Genomic DNA, 13,787 nt, shown 5'->3' with positions numbered 1-13,787 from the left:
ATTTTGTATTTTAATTGGTAAAGTTTTACTAACCAAAATTGCAACTCCTCTCGATTTTGAATTAAATTAAGCTGCAATGACATTTCCAACCCAATCTCTCTTTAATTTCTTATGTTCTGTTTCTGTTAAATGTGTTTCTTGTAAAAAAGCTGTATCTCCTTTCATTTTCTTAATATATGTTAAAACTCTTTTTCTTTTCACAGGTTCATTAAGTCCATTAACATTAAAACTTTAAAAATTAAGTAAATTAATCATTCATAATACCTTGGGAACTCTTTGAAATTCTCCAGGTTGCTATGAGTCTCTCCCCAACAATCCAGGCAAAAAAGAAAAATAGAAAAAAGGTAACTAATATATAAGGGAAAAAAAACAAAATACCCCCCCCCCCATTAATGCTGCAAATAAAAATAACAGATTACCCCCCCCATTTAACGGGTCATGGCAATCGCCATGATTGTAGACGTGAAACTCGCAGCCATTGATCAGGAGCTCCTCCAGCTCCCCCGCAAAAAAAATATATTAGTGAAGAAAAAAATAATAATTAATGTCTCTACTCCCAATTAATACTCCTCAACTATTTTTGTTTTCCTTATAAATGCCCGTCAAGTCCAACCTTATTTCAGTCTTCATCATTAGTCCACTTCATTTCTATAATTCTTTAGTCCTCTTCGTGGACATCAGGTAATTCTTGTACAAATTTCTCCGCTTTCCGGTAGTCAACGAAAAATCTTCTTTCTTCGTTATCTAGGAAAATTATAAATTTTGCTGGGTAACTCAATAAAAATTTATAGCCCTTTTCCCATAAAGATATTTTCACTGGATTAAATTCCTTCCGCCTCTTCAGAAGATCGTAACTTATGTCTGGATTTTAAAAAACTCTTTTCCCTTCTATTATCAATGGCCCATTTCTCTTTTTAGCACCTTGAGTAGCTGCCTTCAAGATCATTTCTTTATCTTGGTACCTGAAGCATTTTATCAAAATTGATCTTGGATTTTGATCTTGCTGAGGTCTTGGTCTTAAAGCTCTGTGTGCTCTTTCAATTTCAATTACTTGGCTTCCTTCTTTCATTTCCAAAATTTTCGGAATCCATTCTTGAAAGAATTTTATTGGATTTTCTCCCTCTGTACCTTCCATAAGACCAACAATTTTAATATTATTTTGTCTACTACAGTTTTCAAGCGCATCTATTTTTTCCAACATCCGTTTTCTTTCTATTGTCCAGGCAAGATTATTGTCTTCTATCTTATCTATTCTTTCAGTGTTTTCTTCCATTTTTACTTCCATCTCTTTAACTTTATTATCCATCTTCTTTTGTTTTTCCACCACATTATCGAGTGTAGTCTGCATCCTTCTTATATCTGTTCTTATAGCTTTTAATTCATTCATCATATATATCAGGATATCTCTTAATCTCCTCCTTTTCCTCTTCTTCACCTCTGAATTTCCCAAAGAGTCTGATTCCACTTCCGATTCACTTCCAATTTCACTTCCAGCCGTAGTTGGGATTTGTAGTTTCGTTAATATCTGTTCATGCAAGCTTTTGTCTTCGCGCATGCGTTGTTCTTGCCGTTTCTTCTCGGAGACCGCCGACATTGCTGCAACTTCCTGTCCCGCATCATCAGAAGTGCTATGGCATGCACCTCGCCGGGAGGAGATCCAACTTGAGTCCGAGGCTTCGCCGAGACGGTTAGGCCTTTTCCCCCGCCGATTTGCGCAGTCTTCGAAGTAGTAACTTTCTTCTGTTTCGGTTTAGGAGCCATATCCAAAAATAATCTTGAGTTGCTTATATAGGTATTTATTAACTCTTCTTCATTTAAACCCTATTTCATTACTTTTTACAAGGGAGCTGGATTCCCAACGTCTCGACCCTACGTCATCACGTGACGCCCCCTCACCCTGCTTATTTAATCTATATACTGAACATATGAGGAATGCTGGTCGAGAGGACTCAAAATGTTGCAGTCAAAATTACCAGACAGAATATTAATAAATTCAGATATGCATGTGATACTATTCTAATGGCTGAAAGTGAGGAGGATCTGAAGAAGCTTCTAATGAAAGTGGAAAGCTGGCTTCTTGCTCAATATTAAGAAAACCAGCCAGTCCTGTTAACTCTGTGGTAATAAATGAAAAGGAAATGGAAGCAGAGACGGATTTTTTCTTCCCTGGTTCGAAGATTTCTATAGATGGTAAATGTGATAGCCTTTTCAAATTTATTGGTTAGGAGAGCTATTTTGTTGCATTGGAAGGATCCTAATCCACCTACTGCTTTTTTCAGGCTCTCCTCCATTATGTTTTGTTTAAACTTGGAGAAAATTAGAAGTCGGACGTTCGATACATCTTTCAAATTTGAACAAACCTAGCTACCTTTTATTCAATATTTTCATACAATCTAATTTCTTTTCTTGCTCCCTCCGTGAAGTTTCAGATTTGACCAGAAGGACGTTTTCTTCTTTTTTTGTAATCTTGTCCTCAAATGGACTGCCCAGTCCTTTTTTTGTTTGTTTTAGGTTAGTTTTGTGTTTTTTTTCTCTTCTATAAATAGAACATTTCCAGTCTTTTTTTGTATGAATTGTCAAGAGGAGTTGTGGTTCTCTGTTTTTATATCCTTGCTTCCTGCTATAATTCTCAACCTATTTAGCAATCCAGAACAAGAATATACCCAACGAGAGCCTCCGCCACTGTTTGTGGTGACAAATTCCACAGATCAAACAACCTTTGGCTGAAGTAATGTCTACGATCTCAATTTTAAAGTGATGCTTCTTTATTCTGAGGCAGCACTCTCAGATCCCAGACTCTCCGTCTAATCCAGACACCCTCTCCACTCCCACTGCATCCAGACTTGTTGTTATTCAGTTGGTAAATAATCACCCCCGCCCTAACTTCAAACCCCCCCCCCCCACCAACCCTAGATTTTGAGGGTAGGTGTTGATTTACTTTTCTGCTGGTTTGGCACACCATTGTGGCCGAAGGGCCTGTTCCTGTGATGTACTGTTCCATGTTCTGTTCCATCTTCAGCATCCTGAGTTTCTGTTTGAGTATCTGCCCACTGGCAGATAGAAGGTGACAGTGAGGGGGAATTTCTAAATGTGAATTGAATTCTGAAACCCCGGTCTATGTCTACTGGTGCAAACACAAAACAGCGTATTTAATCACAGCCTCTCCCTGAGAGGGATGGAATAGCAACATTCTCTGCTTTGCTTCCAAAGAGACTTCAGAACCAAACATCTGAGCACAGAACAGAAATACTCGCTCAACATCTCATAAACCCTGACAGCTTGATCCCCTGACTCATTTTATCTGGATCAAATCAGGTGTGGTATCCCAGGTCCAACCTCAGAGGGTCACAGCCCACACCGAGAGCCTCGCACATCTTTTCCACATCTCACACTGGTGTTCCCGCATCTCACACTGAGAGATCCACGCTACCAATATCCAGCCCCCGGAGACGTCTGCTTCATCATGGAACATCCAGCCGCATCTGTAAAAACACCAACGTAGACCGAAGCCCAAACACTACCAGCTCCATATTCCTGGAGCCCCCATCCCAAGATTGTATCTCAAGCACCAACTCTCCCAGGGCTCTTTGCTGCCGGTAATATGCGGCAGTGTCTCAGTAATCCCAGTTCAAAAACTTACACTCCCACACCAACCCATGACAGAACTGGAGCCCGATGATCCTCTTTCTAGACAGGGATTAGCTTTAAAACATGGGCCTTGGATCACAAAGAGGGTGCTGATACATTTTAGCTTGTTCCCACAGTTAGATTGAACACAGTTGTTCATTATTTTATTGCTGAGTGCGGTGTAGCCCAGGTCAATTAGCAGCCACTTTCCCCGTCGTGTAACAGGAACAAAATGTTTTAAATATAAAATTGAAAATATAGCACTGGAAACTCAGTGCAGGAGATTTCATTTTGTTTCTTTTGATGCAGAAACGATGACTAACTGCAAGATGTTTGACCCCCAGAACAGAATCGCATAAATACAATCCCTACAATCTTCTTCATTCCATCCCGGACAGTAAATGCTCAGAGCATCCTCGTATCTGAGGCCACTCTCTCTCCGCTGAGAGTCAGCAACCAGAGAGCGATAAACATGTTCAACACTCTCTGCAGCTCTGGTGAGTTGTTGCCCTGGTGACGGAGGAAGTGGCTCGCAAAGATAACCGAGCGGGGAAATAACAAACTCAGTGTGACACGTTCTCGGTTTCATTGTGACAAAGATGAACTGAACATTCATCCATTTTGTAATGGTGATACTGAAATTCCAGCGGTTGTTTTTACCCCTTGGAGGTGCATTCAGTAAATCTCAATGTGGTTCCAGCTCTACAGAGCTCTCAGCAGGGCAGACGCTGGTCCAAAATAAATCGCAGTGTTGTATACAACCTATAAGTTAGATATAATATAAATTAGATATGGCCCTAGTGGCTAAAGGGATGGAGAGAAAGCAAGTACAGGGTTCTGAGTTGGATGATCAGCCATGATCATACTGAAAGGCGGTGCAGGCTCGAAGGGCCGAATGACATACTCCTGCACCTATTTTCTATGTTTTCTATGACCAGTCTGCAATAAATGTCGATTATGTGTAGAAGTTTCAATTGAGATTCACAGAGCCCTTACAGCACAGACACAGGACTGTTAGCCCATCCAGTCCGTGCCATGTTCGGTGTGGTTCCATCCCCCTGCACCCAGACCATAGCTCTCTATACCTCCCTCATCCATGTACCTCTCCACACATCTCTGAAATACCACAATCGGACCTTCATCTCTTACATCTGCTGGGAACTTGTTCCGCATTTGCTCCACCCTCTGAGTGAAGTAGTTCTCCCTCAGATTACCCTTAAATGTGTCACTTTTTGCCCTAAATCCATGATTTTACGCAACCTGAGGGGGAAATGACTAACTGCATTCACCCTATTTATACCATCATAGATTTCTATATCTCTAGCAGGGCTTCCCAACCTAGGGTCCTGGACCCTTCCTCTAATTGTAGGGGCAAATGGCATAGAAAAGTTAGAATCCTGCTAGGATACCCCATCATTCCACTGTATTCCAGGTAATCGAGTTCTAACCTGTTCAACCTATCACTATAATTATTTCCTGAAATACTAGCAATGTCCGTGTAATTTTCCCTACACTCTTTCACGCTTATCGACATCTTTCCTCCAAGTAGCTGGCCAGAACAACACTCAATTCTGCTTTTTTTTTGTTTTTTTGTTTTGGATTCCTGGTGTCTTTTACAACTTTAGCATTAATATCCAGGCCCCTCTTCGTAATAGCCTGCGTTATAATGGTCAATATGTCCTAAACTCTCTTTACAACTCTGGTGTTACTTTAAAGGAATTGTGGATCTGTAACACCCACGGCAGGACAATCGGGCTCAAAACAGTTATTTTCACCAAACAGTAAGCCTGATTAACAGCTCTACTCACTAACCCACCCTCCGCACCCCACCCACTACTGGTTTAACATTTTCTGACAGTTCTAGGCACTCCTGTGCCTAAAGTCACTTTATGGACAGACAATCAATATTCTCCGTAGGTCCAGGCTTTCCTGTGCCTAATGTCACTTTACGGACATAGAATCGTTGTCAGTCTCATATGTCCAGACAATCCTGTGTCTTATCATCACTTCATGGACACAGAATCAATGTCAGTCTCACATGGCCAGACACTCCTGTGTCTATCGTCACTTCATGGACACAGAATCAATGTCAGTCTCACATGTCCAGATACTCCTGTGCCTGACGTCACTTTATGGATGTACGATCAATCTCACAGACCAGAGAATTATGCAATATTGCAAAAGGAGAATGGCTGAATCAAAAAATGCAATGAAGTGGAAGGCCGTATTAACAACAGCAAAGAAATGCACCAGAAAATTTAAGGAAACTACTGGCATTAAGAAAACCTCCTCTACAGGATGCCTAGAATCAGCAGACTGACCCATCCTAACGGATAAAGTATGTGAGAGGTGGATTCAGTATGTAGAGCAGCTTTTTGAGATAATAGAGGGAACCCCCATATATAAAATACCCTAATTCTGGCCCTCTTATTACCGAAGAAGAAAGAACTAAAGCAATGAAAAGCATGAAACAAGGTAAAGCCACTGGACCTGATGGAATTTCAGTGGAAATGATACAAGCCCCAGAAGGTCTGGGAGTAGATATTCTTTTTGAAGAGTATAATGGCACTTATGAGTCTGGTGTATTGCCTGACGATCTCTTGAAATCAGTATTTATAACTCGGCCTAAAATTCCTGGAACTATTGACTGCAAAAATTATAGAACAATCAGTCTTATGAGTCACATAACAAAGATTTTGTTGAGAATTGTTCTGAGTCAAATTAAAAACAATTTAATAGAGGAACTAGGAAAGCAATTTTCATACTACGAATTCTTTCAGAAAGGGCAATTGAATATCAAAATGATGTCTTTTTATGTTTTATTGATTTCACTAAAGCATTCGACAAAGTGCAACATGAAAAATTATTTCAAATTCTCATTTAACTAAACATTGACGGAAGGGACAAATAACCGCTTCAAAATTCATATTGTAATCAAACGGTGGCGGTAAAAGATGATGATAATATAAGCGGTTGGACTAAAATTCAAAGGGAAGTTAGACAGAGATGCGTTGCCTCACAGAAATTATTTAATATCTATACTGAAATGATTCTTAGAGAAACAGAAGACCTAGATGGGATAAACATTGGAGATGTTTCCATCAACAATATAAGATATGCAGACGATACCACTCTAATAGCAAGTGCTGCAGAAGACCTACAAATTCTCCTGGACAAAGTAGTACAAACAAGTGCAGATTTTGGTCTAACCATTAACTGTAAAAAAATAGAAGTATGTGGTAATATCAAAAGAGCAGGATACTCCCAACTGCAAGTTGCCCGTCAGTAACAAAAGCGATTGAACAAAAGACCAGCGTTAATTACCTTGGTAGCTTTATATCACAAGATGCTAGAAGTAAAGTAGAAATAAAAAGAGTTGCCATTGCCAAAATCAACTTCCAAAAAATGAAACCCATTTTTACCAACAGACACATTTCTATGACAACAAGGCTCAGGCTACTAAAATGTTACATCTGGTCAATCTTGCTGTGTGCTTCCGAAACGTGGACTATAACATCAGAACTCCAAAGAAACATAGAAGCAACAGAAATGTGTTTTTTAGAAGAATGTTGAAAATATCACATAGAGACAGGGTAGCTAACGAGACAGTACTCCAATGTACCCACACCAAAAGATCTTTAATGAGAACATTAAATGAGAGGGAACTTCAATTCCCGGGGCATGTCATCAGAAAGGGAGAAATAGGATGTCTTACAATGCAAGGCCGTATGCCTGGGAAACGCGGAAGAGGAAGGCAAAGAAGAACATATATGGACACTGTGAAAGAACTAACAGATCTAAGTGTGCGAGATATCATTGACGCTGTGAGGGATCATCGGATGTGGAGACCCATGATCGCCCAAGCGTGTAACATGCAAGTCACATGCAGAAGAAGAATCAATGTTAGTCTCTCATGTCCAGACACCCCTTTGATTAATGTCACTTTATGGAAATACAATCAATCTTTTTAAACTGTCATACTTCATGTATTGTGTTTTGTTTATTATTGTGGTCTCCATCATTTTGGTTTTTTCTTCTGTCCTGAGTAACAATTATTTTGTTCTCCTTTACACTTGTTACTGGAATGACATTAAACAATTTTGAATCTTGAAACCTGGGTAAAATACCACGACCAACCACATTATCTATGTTCCCTCTTGATTTCATGAACTCCTATAATTCTCCTCTGCAATGAAGACCCAGCTCGGCCAAAAGCTTCCTATGACTCGGCCCTCTAGTTCAGGCAACATCTTCAGCAATCTGTTCTGCACCCTCTCCAGCTTGATAATATATTTACTACAGTAGGGTGAACACAACGGGACATAATACTCTGTGTAGCCATGTACATTCATATACAAATCAATGGCATGAATAATAAATTACAGAGCTCTCAACACTGACACTCATATCCCACTCGTCACAGGCCTCCATTCGCTAGAACCATCTACATTCATCCCCCTCTCCTTCTTGTTCTCGAGCCCAGTGTGAATCCACCTCGCCAGCTCCCTGTGAATCCCACGTGACCGAACCTCCCCGATCAGCTGCCATGCGGGAACTTGTTACAGACTTTACCAAAGTTCAGATGAACAACGTCACTGCCCAACTTCACCTAACGCCCTAGTTCATTCTTTTTAAAAAAATTTTTTATTGAGTTTTCAAATGATTACAGAAAGAAAAAAAATTATATACCCTTCCCCCCTCCCCTTAGCCCCTCCCCCTAACATCCCTATAGAAAAAAAAAGGAAAAAAAAGAAAGAAAGAAAGAAAGAAAGAAAGAGTGCCTGGATATCGGAAGATCCCCACATGCTCCATGGAGTTGGTAATAACTTTAGTATATATATTTATTTATTTCCTCAAATAACCAATTATTTTATCTTCGGAGCACCTATATATTTAATCCAGTCTTTTGTAAATAAGGGCGCCAAATTTTCAGAAATGTTTCATATTTATCTCTTAAATTATAAGTATTTTTTTCAAGTGGAATACAGCTGGAAATTTCTATACTTAAGTATGAATCCGATTTCCAAGTAACTGCAATAGCCTTTTTGGCTACAGCCAGTGCAATGTTTATGAATTCTTTCTAATATATATTCAATTTGGGTTTCGATTTTATCCCTTCAATATCGCCTAATAAAAATAATATTGGATTATGTGGAAGCTGTGTTCCAATAATTTGTTCCAATAAAACTCTTAAATTTGTCCAAAAAGGTTGAATTTTAAAACAAAACCAAGTAGAATGTAAAAAAGTACCGATTTCTTGGTTACATCGGAAACACTGATCAGATAAATTTGGGTTTAATTTATTTATTTTTTGTGGTGTAATATATAATTGATGTAAAAAATTATATTGCACTAATCTTAACCGGACATTTATTGTATTTGTCATACTATCAAGACATAGTCTTGACCAATTTGTTTCTTCAATTTTAATATTCAAGTCAATTTCCCATTTTTGTCTTGACTTATGGACTCCTTGTTTAAATGCCTGTTTTTGAATCAAGCTATACATACAAGAAATAATTTTTTTAGTTTTTCCTTTTTGAATTAAAGTTTCTATTTCATTAGATTTCGGCAATAACATTGTTTGACCTAATTTTTCTCTTAAATAAACCCTTAATTGGAAGTAACAAAAAAGAGTGTTGTTTGATACTTTATATTTATTCTTTAATTGATCAAATGACATTAATATACCTCCTTCAAAACAATCTCCTATATATCTAATCCCTTTTGAAACCAATTATATAAAAGTTGATTATCCATTGTAAAAGGAATAAGTCTATTTTGAATTAAAGATCTCTTTGCTAATAAAGATTTCTTTGTCTCATCATCAACATTTATCTTATTCCATAAGTCAATCAAATGTTTTAATATAGGAGATTCTTTCTTTTCCCGTATCCATTTAGATTCCCATTTATATATAAAATCTTCTGGTGTATTTTCTCCTATTTTATCTAGTTCTATTCTAATCCATGCCAGTCTATCTTTCTCAAAAAAAGATGCAATACGCCCTAGTTCATTCTTAACTAATCTCCAAAATACTTGACAGATATGATATCCTATTGGACAGTGTAGACGGTGATTTCCCCATAACCAATGCCCGACCGCCCGGGATTTCAGCTTCACTGCAGACTGAGAAAATTCCGATCACATCTGTCGAATTACCAACCTGGACTGAAGCCCGTATTTTGCCAGTTCCATATCATCAGAGTCACCAGCCCAATATTATCACCCATACAAAGACGCCTTGGTGCCGGCAATTTGCTGTGGAGTTTCTGCCAGATCCGATTCACAATCTAAAGTGGAATTGGAAGCTAATGACCCTCTGCCGAAGCTGGTGCTCAGGCCGTTTCCCCGGTCTGAAAAGAGGATGCGGATACACTTCAACCTGATCCCAGCAGCTAAACCGAGCACATTTGATCACAATCTACCTGCTGTGTGGGATCTTGCCCAGCACAGCTGGCTGCCATGTTTCCTGCAGTGTAGCAGGAACAAAATGTAAAATTATAAAGTAGAAAATGCTGGGAGCTCAGTACATCAGACTACATCTCTGAAAGGACAAATGGTGGAAGACCTAGTTCCAGAACTGAGAATGTCCAAGATGCTGCCGATCTGCTGAGCATCTCCAGTATTTTCACCTCCTTACTTTAAATTTCCTGCAACTGTAGTATTTTCGCCATCTTCATTTTAACGCACAGATAGTAACTGATTGCCACCCTAGACTGTAAATGCCACCCCACCCCTAACAATTTGTTAATTCTGAATTCATTCTGACCCTGGTGTAGTGCATCCCATACAGCCAATGCTCACGGCATCCTTTCCTCCCACTATCATTCTGTTACATTTGCTCCCGAGGCCACTGTCTCTACGCTGAGAGGCGGTGACCACAGAGCGATAAAAACTGCAACACTTGCTGCAGCTCTGACGGGCCGTTACCCTGGAAACAGAGGAAGTGGCTCACCGAAAATAACCGAGAAAGGAAATAACAAACTGAACATCAGATGCTATGTGTTCCTTTATGACAAAGATTAACACTGCAGCCATTTTGTAACGGTGAATCTACAATTGAAATGGTTGCTTTTACCCTGCCACGTGTTGTGTCCAACTAAACCTTTGGTATTCCTAGTGAACAATAACTAACTAACTAATTAACTAACTAGCTAACTAACTAAATAAATAAACAAACAAACAAACAAATAAATAAAGAGAAAGGTGCAATACAAAACTTCACAAGGAAGACAAAGTTTAGAAGAGAGATTGCTGAAATATATCATTGCGGCATTGGGATACAGGCTGGGCAAACATGAACAAGACTTAACTCTCGCATTAATAGGGCCAGACATCGGGAAACACTGTCAGTGTTTCGGCAAGTCGTAGCAATGGAAAGAAGATGGAATTTAACTTCCTAGTCCCCCAAGAGGACGTGAGAGATCTGGATCTCACTGTCCTGTCTGAACGGGGTAGATGAAACTACTCATACACGTGGAGGAGTCTCCCGAGGGTGCGATTACTCTGTTTAACCCTCGAGTCTGCAAGAACACAACGGGCCGAACAGCCACTTCCAGTGTGCTGGAAATATGTAAAACAATCATCGACCCCAGGCGTCAATCCAGGTGAAGTTTGGATCCGATACCGGGCCGGGTGATGGAGGTAAAGTTCACCAGGTACATCTTAATGGATGGGTTCAGTCTCGGCATCACTACCTCATCCCGCTCCTGGGACCAGAACACCAGGGGCTGAGCGGCAGCTCACCTCAGGCGGTTCGGTGTGAAGGTCCCATAACCCGGACCGACCACGACAGGTTGTGTCCAGGAAGCGGGACGAGGCCGCCATTTCGAGGAAGTTAACGGGACTCTCTGCCCAACATCAGGTTCCCCTCCCCTGGGATCGGCTTCAGTACTCACCGATGGGAAATTGTCGGTCGCGTTCAACCCCTAGTGACCGGCCTCAATACTGACCGATGAGAACTTCATCAATTTGCTCCGCAGACAGCGATCGGTCCACCGGCTCCACGCTGACGATCCGCTTCAACAGAGAATGGAAAGAAAACCCTCGCCCATCCGGAGACTGTGAGAGCGGGGGCGGGGCCTCGGAAGCGAAAACCTGAGATGCTGCAGATCTGCGTTTGAAATGGGAACGAGAAACTTGACGGGTGGAGGGTCTCCCGGCTGAACCGGTGACTCCGCTCCTCGCCCCTCACACACTGCCCGACCCATCCGCCGCATTTTACATGTTATTTCATATTTACACCAGCTACATTTTTATTTTGCCCTCGGTACCTTTGGCGTCCCCATCGCTCCACCTCTCGGATCTCAGAGTTACTGGTTCGATTCCCATCCCGATCCGACACACAAGTCAGACCCGAAAAGGATTCATTCAAATCACTTCTATATTTATAAATACTAATCTTTATTCACATTCCTCCAGAACCTCACTGGACAGGAACACTGAAGCATCAAGTGAGAAGCAGCAGGAGGTGGCCGTTCAGCCTCTCTAACCAACAAGATGGCGGCTTCTCTCCCATCTCAGCCACATGTTTCTGCCCGATCCTCATTTCCTCGATCCCTTCGGTCTCCGCACATCTACCGGCCTCTGTTTTATGTGAAGACGATCAATGAGTCTTCATCGTCCTCCAGGAATCAGTCTGGTGAATCTCTAAAATGAACACTCTCTAACCTCTTAGATAATCCTCCATGGAATGAAATTAAATTTCTGCAGCCCCGTGTTGCCCCCACAACTCACCTCCCACACCACCACTATTTCCACCTTCCCACCAACCCGCTCACGTGTATCCACCTCTCACTCCCCAGCTCTTACCTCATCCCCACCCCTCACCTCTTTTCTCTGACTATTTTCAGTCGACAGGGAGGGTCTCAGCCCGAAATGTTGACGGTCCATTTCCCTCCACAGATGCTGCCCAACCCACTGAGTCTCTCCGGCAGTTTGTTCTTTGGTCTGTGTAACCCGTGTTAGTACGGGGGGACAGCATTTTACACCATATTCCAGGTAAAATCCCAACAAGGCACAAATAATTGTTACGATAATTATCATACTTAAACACGAGAAAGCCTGCAAACGCTGGAAATCCAAAGCAACCCACACAAAATGCTGGAGGAATTTATCACAACAGGCACTATCTACGGAAAAGAGTAAACAGTGCACATTTTGGACCATGAGCCTTTTTCATTACTGAGGAGGAGGGGGAAGATATCTGAATAAAAAAGTCGGGGAGGATAAAGAGGGGAGATGGAATGTGATTGGTGAAGTCAAGTGATGGGCTGGTCAACGGCTGGAGAATAACGAATCGGAGAGTTGTCAATAGGAGAAAGGCAAGGAGAAACCCAGGGGGGAGTAGTAGGCTGGTGAGCAGAAATGAAATTTCAGAGTGGGGAATAGAGGAGCGGGTGGGGAGATTTGTTTACTGGAAGGAGAATCCAATATTCATACGATCAGGTTGGAGTGTATTCAGATGCAATATAAGGTGTTGTTCTGCCACCCTGAGGGTGGTTCCATCTTGGCACAAAAGGAGGCAAAAGATCAAGACGTCGAAATGGGAATCAGAATTAACAGTTTTGCCAGTGCGAAGTCCCCCTTGTTGCAATTGATACAGAAATGCTTGACAAAACGGTCTCTCAATTTATGGCCGATCTCACCAATGTAAAGGAGGCCGCATCGGGAGCACGGGGCACAATAGACGACCCCAGCAGATACGCAGGTGAAGTGTTCCCTCACCTGGAATGACAGCTTCGAGCTCCGAATAGAGGAGAGGGAGAAGGTTTACGGGTAGGTGTAGCACTTAACCCACTTGCAGGATGTGACTTGAGGGAGATTAGTGAGGAGGAATGAAAATACAAGGGAATTGAGGAGGGATGATCGCTGTTGGAAGAAGAGGGCAGGGTGGGAGCGAGGAAGGTAAAGATATGTTCCATTGTAATACCTCTTTTGATATGATGGAAGTTGCAGAGGCTGAAGGGCAGGTAGATAAGGACAAGAAGAACTGTATTATTCTCTGCTTCCTGTCATTGAGCCCGGTGTGAACCCACCTCGCCAGCTCGCCGTGAATCCCACGTGACCGGAACTTCCAGATCAGCTGCCATGCGGGATCTTTTTCGAGGCTTTACCAAAGTCCTTACACAGAACATCACTGCCCAACTTATGTATCT

General features: G+C 41.4%; 1 protein-coding gene across 3 annotated transcripts in view; it reads right to left on the bottom strand.

The window, feature by feature from the left end:
- LOC140721785 (NACHT, LRR and PYD domains-containing protein 3-like) overlaps window positions 1–13,787 on the bottom strand; it is an 89,252-nt gene that overhangs the window by 24,636 nt on the left and 50,829 nt on the right. For 2 of the 3 annotated variants that reach the window (XR_012097457.1, XM_073036583.1), the window contains exon 8: window positions 614–744. The gene's annotated coding sequence lies outside the window, so the exon portion shown is untranslated. Of the gene's footprint in view, window positions 1–264; window positions 359–613; window positions 745–13,787 lie in introns of those variants that run through there. The other variant, XM_073036584.1, reaches the window with a different exon arrangement.

This window comes from Hemitrygon akajei, unplaced genomic scaffold, assembly GCF_048418815.1.
Source record: "Hemitrygon akajei unplaced genomic scaffold, sHemAka1.3 Scf000061, whole genome shotgun sequence".
NCBI classification, from domain to species: Eukaryota; Metazoa; Chordata; class Chondrichthyes; order Myliobatiformes; family Dasyatidae; genus Hemitrygon; species Hemitrygon akajei.
This window is presented reverse-complemented; position numbering and strand designations above follow the sequence as displayed.